Here is an 11704-nt window from a genome sequence, read left to right on the forward strand (position 1 = left end):
AATTTACCCGATTCGCGGCGGTCGTTATAGCGCTTGTCTCAGAAACCCAGGAGCCACGGCCGAATCTCCAGGGACATGGGTTCAAATCCCCCCAGAACGACTGGGCGACTCCTCGTCCTCCATCAGGCCCCGGGGGGGAGCCCCCCCAGTGGCCTGGTCCGCGATCGGGGGCCAACGATCGGCGGGCGGGCCTGTGCCGTGGGGGCACTCCCCCCGCGCCGGCCGCTGTACCGATCCACCATGGCCGGAGCCGAGGAGAACCCCCCCCCCCCCTGCGCATGCGCTGGGATCGCGCCACCACACGCTGGGCACGCGCCAACTCGCACTGGCCGACGGGGGCCCTTCGACGGAGGTTGTTGTGGGGCCAACCCGCCGCGGCCGGCCTAGACTCTGACGGTGCAGAGGATCCGCCCGTCGCCGGAGAGCGGAGAATACACGCCCACGTCTCTCAGGGGCAATTTAACACGGCCAATCCACCCAACCTGCACATCTTTGGACACTAAGGGACAATTTAACACGGCCAATCCACCTAACCTGCACATCTTTGCACACTGAGGGACAATTTAACACGGCCAATCCACCTAACCTGCACATCTTTGGACACTGAGGGACAATTTAACACGGCCAATCCACCCAACCGGCACATCTTTGGACACTGAGGGACAATTTCACACGGCCAATCCACCTAACCTGTGCATCTTTGGACACTAAGGGACAATTTAACCCGGCCAATCCACCCAACCTGCACATCTTTGGACACTAAGGGACAATTTAACACGGCCAATCCACCCAACCTGTGCATCTTTGGACACTAAGGGACAATTTAACCCGGCCAATCCACCCAACCTGCACATCTTTGGACACTAAGGGACAATTTAACACGGCCAATCCACCCAACCTGTGCATCTTTGGACACTAAGGGACAATTTAACACGGCCAATCCACCTAACCTGCACATCTTTGGACACTAAGGGACAATTTAACACGGCCAATCCACCCAACCTGTACATCTTTGGACACTAAGGGACAATTTAACATGGCCAATCCACCCAACCTGTACATCTTTGGACACTAAGGGACAATTTAACACGGCCAATCCACCCAACCTGTACATCTTTGAACACTAAGCGACAATTTAACATGGCCAATCCACCTAACCTGCACATCTTTGGACACTAAGGGACAATTTAACACGGCCAATCCACCTAACCTGTACATCTTTGGACACTAAGGGGCAATTTAACACGGCCAATCCACCCAACCTGCACATCTTTGGACACTAAGGGACAATTTAACATGGCCAATCCACCCAACCTGCACATCTTTGGACACTAAGGGACAATTTAACACGGCCAATCCACCTTACCTGTACATCTTTGGACACTGTGGGGCAATTTAACACGGCCAATCCACCCAACCTGCACATCTTTGGACACTAAGGGACAATTTAACATGGCCAATCCACCCAACCTGCACATCTTTGGACACTAAGGGACAATTTAACATGGTCAATCCACCCAACCTGCACATCTTTGGACACTAAGGGACAATTTAACACGGCCAATCCACCCAACCTGCACATCTTTGGACACTAAGGGACAATTTAACACGGCCAATCCACCCAACCTGCACATCTTTGGACACTAAGGGACAATTTAACACGGCCAATCCACCCAACCTGCACATCTTTGGACACAAAGGGGCAATTTAACACGGCCAATCCACCCAACCTGCACATCTTTGGACACTAAGGGACAATTTAACACGGCCAATCCACCCAACCTGTACATCTTTGGACACTAAGGGGCAATTTAACACGGCCAATCCACCCAACCTGCACATCTTTGGACACTAAGGGACAATTTAACACGGCCAATCCACCCAACCTGTACATCTTTGGACACTAAGGGGCAATTTAACATGGCCAATCCACCCAACCTGCACATCTTTGGACACTAAGGGACAATTTAACACGGCCAATCCACCCAACCTGCACATCTTTGGACACTAAGGGACAATTTAACACGGCCAATCCACCCAACCTGCACATCTTTGGACACGAAGGGACAATTTAACACGGCCAATCCACCCAACCTGCACATCTTTGGACACTAAGGGACAATTTAACACGGCCAATCCACCCAACCTGCACATCTTTGGACACTAAGGGACAATTTAACATGGCCAATCCACCTAACCTGCACATCTTTGGACACTAAGGGACAATTTAGCACGGCCAATCCACCCAACCTGCACATCTTTGGACACTAAGGGACAATTTAACACGGCCAATCCACCCAACCTGCACATCTTTGGACACTAAGGGACAATTTAACATGGCCAATCCACCTAACCTGCACATCTTTGGACACAAAGGGACAATTTAACACGGCCAATCCACCTAACCTGTACATCTTTGGACACTAAGGGACAATTTAACCCGGCCAATCCACCTAACCTGTACATCTTTGGACACTAAGGGACAATTTAACACGGCCAATCCACCCAACCTGTACATCTTTGGACACTAAGGGACAATTTAACACGGCCAATCCACCCAACCTGTACATCTTTGGACACTAAGGGACAATTTAACACGGCCAATCCACCTAACCTGCACATCTTTGGACACTAAGGGACAATTTAACACGGCCAATCCACCCAACCTGCACATCTTTGGACACTAAGGGACAATTTAACACGGCCAATCCACCCAACCTGCACATCTTTGGACACTAAGGGACAATTTAACACGGCCAATCCACCCAACCTGTACATCTTTGGACACTAAGGGACAATTTAACACGGCCAATGCACCTAACCTGCACATCTTTGGACACTAAGGGACAATTTAACACGGCCAATCCACCTAACCTGCACATCTTTGGACACTAAGGGACAATTTAACACGGCCAATCCACCTAACCTGCACATCTTTGGACACTAAGGGACAATTTAACACGGCCAATCCACCTAACCTGTACATCTTTGGACACTAAGGGACAATTTAACACGGCCAATCCACCCAACCTGCACATCTTTGGACACTAAGGGACAATTTAACACGGCCAATCCACCTAACCTGTACATCTTTGGACACTAAGGGACAATTTAACACGGCCAATCCACCTAACCTGTACATCTTTGGACACTAAGGGACAATTTAACACGGCCAATCCACCCAACCTGTACATCTTTGGACACTAAGGGACAATTTAACACGGCCAATCCACCCAACCTGTACATCTTTGGGCACTAAGGGACAATTTAACACGGCCAATCCACCCAACCTGTACATCTTTGGACACTAAGGGACAATTTAACACGGCCAATCCACCGAACCTGTACATCTTTGGACACTAAGGGACAATTTAACACGGCCAATTCACCCAACCTGTACATCTTTGGACACTAAGGGACAATTTAACATGGCCAATCCACCCAACCTGTACATCTTTGGACACTAAGGGACAATTTAACACGGCCAATCCACCTAACCTGCACATCTTTGGACACTAAGGGACAATTTAACATGGCCAATCCACCTAACCTGTACATCTTTGGACACTAAGGGACAATTTAACACGGCCAGTCCACCTAACCTGCACATCTTTGGACACTAAGGGACAATTTAACACGGCCAGTCCACCTAACCTGCACATCTTTGGACACTAAGGGACAATTTAACACGGCCAATCCACCTAACCTGCACATCTTTGGACACTAAGGGACAATTTAACACGGTCAATCCAGCTAACCTGTACATCTTTGGACACTAAGGGACAATTTAACACGGCCAATCCACCCAACCTGTACATCTTTGGACACTAAGGGACAATTTAACACGGCCAATCCACCCAACCTGCACATCTTTGGACACTAAGGGGCAATTTAACATGGCCAATGCACCTAACCTGCACATCTTTGGACACTAAGGGACAATTAAAAACGGCCAATCCACCCAACCTGCACATCTTTGGACACTAAGGGACAATTTAACACGGCCAATCCACCCAACCTGCACATCTTTGGACACTAAGGGACAATTAAACACGGCCAATCCACCTAACCTGTACATCTTTGGACACTAAGGGACAATTTAACACGGCCAATCCACCCAACCTGTACATCTTTGGACACTAAGGGACAATTTAACACGGCCAATCCACCCAACCTGCACATCTTTGGACACTAAGGGACAATTTACCATGGCCAATGCACCTAACCTGCACATCTTTGGACACTAAGGGACAATTTAAAATGGCCAATCCACCCAACCTGCACATCTTTGGACACTAAGGGACAATTTAACAGGGTCAATCCACCTAACCTGTACATCTTTGGACACTAAGGGACAATTTAACACGACCAATCCACCCAACCTGTACATCTTTGGACACTAAGGGACAATTTAACACGGCCAATCCACCCAACCTGTACATCTTTGGACACTAAGGGACAATTTAACAGGGCCAATCCACCTAACCTGTACATCTTTGGACACTAAGGGACAATTTAACACGGTCAATCCACCCAACCTGTACATCTTTGGACACTAAGGGACAATTTAACACGGCCAATCCACCCAACCTGCACATCTTTGGACACTAAGGGACAATTTAACAGGGCCAATCCACCTAACCTGTACATCTTTGGACACTAAGGGACAATTTAACACGGCCAATCCACCCAACCTGTACATCTTTGGACACTAAGGGACAATTTAACAGGGCCAATCCACCTAACCTGTACATCTTTGGACACTAAGGGACAATTTAACACGGTCAATCCACCCAACCTGTACATCTTTGGACACTAAGGGACAATTTAACACGGCCAATCCACCTAACCTGCTCATCTTTGGACACTAAGGGACAATTTAACACGGCCAATCCACCCAACCTGCACATCTTTGGACACTAAGGGACAATTTAACACGGCCAATCCACCCAACCTGCACATCTTTGGACACTAAGGGACAATTTAACACGGCCAATCCACCCAACCTGCACATCTTTGGACACTAAGGGACAATTTAACACGGCCAATCCACCCAACCTGCACATCTTTGGACACAAAGGGGCAATTTAACACGGCCAATCCACCCAACCTGCACATCTTTGGACACTAAGGGACAATTTAACACGGCCAATCCACCCAACCTGTACATCTTTGGACACTAAGGGGCAATTTAACACGGCCAATCCACCCAACCTGCACATCTTTGGACACTAAGGGACAATTTAACACGGCCAATCCACCCAACCTGTACATCTTTGGACACTAAGGGGCAATTTAACATGGCCAATCCACCCAACCTGCACATCTTTGGACACTAAGGGACAATTTAACACGGCCAATCCACCCAACCTGCACATCTTTGGACACTAAGGGACAATTTAACACGGCCAATCCACCCAACCTGCACATCTTTGGACACGAAGGGACAATTTAACACGGCCAATCCACCCAACCTGCACATCTTTGGACACTAAGGGACAATTTAACACGGCCAATGCACCTAACCTGCACATCTTTGGACACTAAGGGACAATTTAACACGGCCAATCCACCTAACCTGCACATCTTTGGACACTAAGGGACAATTTAACACGGCCAATCCACCTATCCTGCACATCTTTGGACACTAAGGGACAATTTAACACGGCCAATCCACCTAACCTGTACATCTTTGGACACTAAGGGACAATTTAACACGGCCAATCCACCCAACCTGCACATCTTTGGACACTAAGGGACAATTTAACACGGCCAATCCACCTAACCTGTACATCTTTGGACACTAAGGGACAATTTAACACGGCCAATCCACCTAACCTGTACATCTTTGGACACTAAGGGACAATTTAACACGGCCAATCCACCCAACCTGTACATCTTTGGACACTAAGGGACAATTTAACACGGCCAATCCACCCAACCTGTACATCTTTGGGCACTAAGGGACAATTTAACACGGCCAATCCACCCAACCTGTACATCTTTGGACACTAAGGGACAATTTAACACGGCCAATCCACCCAACCTGTACATCTTTGGACACTAAGGGACAATTTAACACGGCCAATTCACCCAACCTGTACATCTTTGGACACTAAGGGACAATTTAACATGGCCAATCCACCCAACCTGTACATCTTTGGACACTAAGGGACAATTTAACACGGCCAATCCACCTAACCTGCACATCTTTGGACACTAAGGGACAATTTAACATGGCCAATCCACCTAACCTGTACATCTTTGGACACTAAGGGACAATTTAACACGGCCAGTCCACCTAACCTGCACATCTTTGGACACTAAGGGACAATTTAACACGGCCAGTCCACCTAACCTGCACATCTTTGGACACTAAGGGACAATTTAACACGGCCAATCCACCTAACCTGCACATCTTTGGACACTAAGGGACAATTTAACACGGTCAATCCACCTAACCTGTACATCTTTGGACACTAAGGGACAATTTAACACGGCCAATCCACCCAACCTGTACATCTTTGGACACTAAGGGACAATTTAACACGGCCAATCCACCCAACCTGCACATCTTTGGACACTAAGGGGCAATTTAACATGGCCAATGCACCTAACCTGCACATCTTTGGACACTAAGGGACAATTTAAAACGGCCAATCCACCCAACCTGCACATCTTTGGACACTAAGGGACAATTTAACACGGCCAATCCACCCAACCTGCACATCTTTGGACACTAAGGGACAATTAAACACGGCCAATCCACCTAACCTGTACATCTTTGGACACTAAGGGACAATTTAACACGGCCAATCCACCCAACCTGTACATCTTTGGACACTAAGGGACAATTTAACACGGCCAATCCACCCAACCTGCACATCTTTGGACACTAAGGGACAATTTAACATGGCCAATGCACCTAACCTGCACATCTTTGGACACTAAGGGATAATTTAAAATGGCCAATCCACCCAACCTGCACATCTTTGGACACTAAGGGACAATTTAACAGGGTCAATCCACCTAACCTGTACATCTTTGGACACTAAGGGACAATTTAACACGACCAATCCACCCAACCTGTACATCTTTGGACACTAAGGGACAATTTAACACGGCCAATCCACCCAACCTGTACATCTTTGGACACTAAGGGACAATTTAACAGGGCCAATCCACCTAACCTGTACATCTTTGGACACTAAGGGACAATTTAACACGGTCAATCCACCCAACCTGTACATCTTTGGACACTAAGGGACAATTTAACACGGCCAATCCACCCAACCTGCACATCTTTGGACACTAAGGGACAATTTAACAGGGCCAATCCACCTAACCTGTACATCTTTGGACACTAAGGGACAATTTAACACGGCCAATCCACCCAACCTGTACATCTTTGGACACTAAGGGACAATTTAACAGGGCCAATCCACCTAACCTGTACATCTTTGGACACTAAGGGACAATTTAACACGGTCAATCCACCCAACCTGTACATCTTTGGACACTAAGGGACAATTTAACACGGCCAATCCACCTAACCTGCTCATCTTTGGACACTAAGGGACAATTTAACACGGCCAATCCAACCAACCTGCTCATCTTTGGACACTAAGGGACAATTTAACACGGCCAATCCACCCAACCTGCTCATCTTTGGACACTAAGGGACAATTTAACACGGCCAATCCACCCTACCTGCTCATCTTTGGACACTAAGGGACAATTTAACACGGCCAATCCACCCAACCTGCACATCTTTGGACACTAAGGGACAATTTAACACGGCCAATCCACCCAGCCTGCTCATCTTTGGACACTAAGGGACAATTTAACACGGCCAATCCACCTAACCTGCTCATCTTTGGACACTAAGGGACAATTTAACACGGCCAATCCACCCAACCTGCACATCTTTGGACACTAAGGGACAATTTAACACAGCCAATCCACCTAACCTGCACATCTTTGGACACTAAGGGACAATTTAACACGGCCAATCCACCCAACCTGTACATCTTTGGACACTAAGGGACAATTTAACACGGCCAATCCACCCAACCTGCACATCTTTGGTCACTAAGGGACAATTTAACACGGCCAATCCACCCAACCTGTACATCTTTGGACACTAAGGGACAATTTAACATGGCCAATCCACCCAACCTGCACATCTTTGGACACTAAGGGACCATTTAACACGGCCATTTCACACAACCTGTACATCTTTGGACACTAAGGGACAATTTAGCACGGCCAATCCACCCAACCTGCACATCTTTGGCCACTAAGGGACAATTTAACACGGCCATTTCACCCAACCTGTACATCTTTGGACACTAAGGGACAATTTAACAGGGCCAATCCACCTAACCTGTACATCTTTGGACACTAAGGGACAATTTAACACGGTCAATCCACCCAACCTGTACATCTTTGGACACTAAGGGGCAATTTAACACGGCCAATCCACCCAACCTGTACATCTTTGGACACTAAGGGACAATTTAACACGGCCAATCCACCCAACCTGTACATCTTTGGACACTAAGGGACAATTTAACACGGCCAATCCACCTAACCTGCACATCTTTGGACACTAAGGGACCCTGGAGCTGTGAGGCAGCAGTGCTAATCACTAACCGCTCTGTAATCGTGACCAGGAAATCCACGGCGATTGTCACTAATGTCCCTCTCGGAAAGGGTCGAAGCAATGGGGTTAAATCCGAAATGGGCTAAAGCAAGGGAGCCAAGATGGAGTCCCATCGCCGAGCTCACAAGGAAATTTAAGGCGGGGTATTATCTGTGGGGCTTGATGGGGCAGTCACATCCTTTCAACTGTGACCGAGGTTGGGGTCCTGTCACCTCGCTCGCCGGGGTGGGGCGGCCGATTGGCCGTTTCCTCTCCCGCAACAGATCGGAGTGAGTCCCATCCATCAACAGTTCTGGCCTCCCGATCGCAGCGGGGAGATCGTTGCCATAGAGGGTTAGGGATAGGTGAAGCTTTCCCCGCACTGGTTCCAGGGATAAGGGGACTGAGCTGTGAGGAGCGATTGAGTGGAAGCGGCTAACGCCCCCTGGGTTTTAGAGGAAGGAGAGGTGACCACGTTGAAAAGTGGAAAATGTTTGGAGATCTGACGGGGATGACGTTGAGTGGTTCTGTCTCGAAATTGTCTTGAATACTGAGTGTAGCGGGTTCCATTCTTGCTTTACTCCACTACTGGGCCGATATCTGGGGTTTGAGTATCTGTGTGTGTCTCTCTCCAGCTGGCACTGAAACTTCAGAGGCCAGGGGATGCCGCACTGGGACACTTCCACTGAAGAGAGCACTGAATCAAGCCTGCCGTTTATCCCTAACCGGAAGCCTGAGGCTTATATCACACAGATATCCAGACCCCCACCAATGCCCAGGTGATTCTCTCTCTTGCCGGTGGTGCAACACCCACCCGGTTCCTACTTCGCTGGAGTAGCTTTCCCAAGAGAGAGAATAGGACACTGCTGTTTATTACCTAACCAGCAGCCTGTCCTGAGTCAACGGGTTCGAATCGTTCAAGATGACCCTTGATTCTCGACCCCGGAATTAAGGTGAGGAATATCTTAACAATGACTTGGTCAGAGATCGCTGGTGAGAGATTGAAGAATTGAAACGACTCCAATTATCAGCAAATCAAGGTTTATTGTAAAACCCAGGTCAAAATCATCAAACAGAAGAAATTATAATAAAATCTTAAACTCAAACACAAACTAAGTCTATTCAGAAAGTACTATAACGGACACAACGTAAAATCTTATTGTTACACAATTTTAGCAAGGGCACAAAACACAAATCAAGTCCCCTTCCCCAAAGCCTCAACCACTATCAAGGTCGAGGGAGTTTCGCAAGCTGCTGCAGGGTACTTACAGTCACAGGCTGCAGGAGGTCAAGTCGAAGGTGGAGAGGTCAAGCCAAGAGACCCTCAATCGAAACACAGCCCCTTTTATATCCGTTTTACGTGGCTTTTTCCTGTGTTCGGCCAGCCCCTTTTGCATTGAATCCATAAGGTTTAAAGTTCCCGCTGGTCCTGCGCCCTTTGAGCCCGTCAGACCTGTCAAGATGGGAGTACCTCCCCAAGGTCCGCCTCCAGTCTGTTTTTTGAGATAACGAGGTTGAGCTCCCTTGTGAAGATTTTCAAAGTCTTCCATCTGCTCTGGAGATCGCTGCTATGTTGATGGGGTGTTGATTGGATTCTGCTCTGGTGGAGGCAAAGTCATTTACATCTGCATGGGGCTATGATCATCCCATTGTCCTGCTTGCAGGCAGGCCCCCTGCGTATTCCCGTGCCCCTTTGTCTCTGTGTTTAATCTTATCTAGTTGTCTGGCTCCTTCTTCCTTGTAGCTCCTGGGGGGGGGTTTGTAAATACCTATGCCCCTACTCAGCTCAGCGGAGCAAGCCTGCTGGGAAATTTGGTTACGTTCCTTTGGCTGAAAAGTGTACAGTTTACAGTCTCTGGGTTTTATTCTTGGGCAGTCCAAAAAGGGCCGAATTGCCCGAAAACCTTACATGAGGAAGAGCTGCACTGTCAGAGGGTCAGTACTGAGGGAGTGCCGCACTGTCAGAGGGTCGGTACAGAGGGAGTGTCGCACTGTCAGAGGGTCAGTACTGAGGGAGTGCTGCACTGTCAGTGGGTCAGTACTGAGGGAGTGCCGCACTGACAGAGGGTCAGTGCTGAGGGAGTGCCGCACTGTCAGAGGGTCAGTACTGAGGGAGTGCCGCACTGTCAGAGGGTCAGTACTGAGGGAGAGCCGCACTGTCAGAGGTCAGTACTGAGCGAGTGCCGCACTGTCAGAGGGTCAGTACTGAGCGAGTGCCGCACTGTCAGAGGGTCAGTACTGAGGGAGTGCCGCACTGTCAGAGGGTCAGTACTGAGGGAGTGCTGCACTGTCAGTGGGTCAGTACTGAGGGTGTGCCGCACTGTCAGAGGGTCAGTACTGAGGGAGTGCCGCACTGTCAGAGGGTCAGTACTGAGGGAGAGCCGCACTGTCAGAGGTCAGTACTGAGCGAGTGCCGCACTGTCAGAGGGTCAGTACTGAGCGAGTGCCGCACTGTCAGAGGGTCAGTACTGAGGGAGTGCCGCACTGTCAGAGGGTCAGTACTGAGGGAGCGCCGCACTGTCAGAGGGTCAGTACAGAGGGAGTGCCGCACTGTCAGAGGGTCAGTACTGAGGGAGTGCCGCACTGTCAGAGGGTCAGTACTGAGGGAGTGCTGCACTGTCAGTGGGTCAGTACTGAGGGTGTGCCGCACTGTCAGAGGGTCAGTACTGAGGGAGTGCCGCACTGTCAGAGGGTCAGTACTGAGGGAGTGCTGCACTGTCAGAGGGTCAGTACTGAGGGAGAGCCGCACTGTCAGAGGGTCAGTACTGAGGGAGTGCTGCACTGTCAGAGGGTCAGTACTGAGGGAGCGCTGCACTGTCAGAGGGTCAGTACTGAGGGAGTGCCGCACTGTCAGAGGGTCAGTACTGAGGGAGTGCCGCACTGTCAGAGGGTCAGTACTGAGGGAGTGCCGCACTGGCAGAGGGTCAGTACTGAGGGAGTGCTGCACTGTCAGAGCGTCAGTACTGAGGGAGCGCCGCACTGTCAGAGGGTCAGTACTGAGGGAGCGCTGCACTGTCAGAGGGTCAGTACGGAGAGAGTGCCGCACTGTCAGAGGGTCAG

General features: G+C 49.3%; 1 protein-coding gene across 1 annotated transcript in view; it reads left to right on the forward strand.

Annotated features, from left to right (window-relative positions):
• LOC140411562 (membrane-spanning 4-domains subfamily A member 5-like) overlaps positions 1-11704 on the forward strand; it is a 41984-nt gene that overhangs the window by 19398 nt on the left and 10882 nt on the right. The window lies entirely within an intron of this gene.

This window comes from Scyliorhinus torazame, chromosome 4 (genome assembly GCF_047496885.1).
Source record: "Scyliorhinus torazame isolate Kashiwa2021f chromosome 4, sScyTor2.1, whole genome shotgun sequence".
Lineage (NCBI taxonomy): Eukaryota > Metazoa > Chordata > Chondrichthyes > Carcharhiniformes > Scyliorhinidae > Scyliorhinus > Scyliorhinus torazame.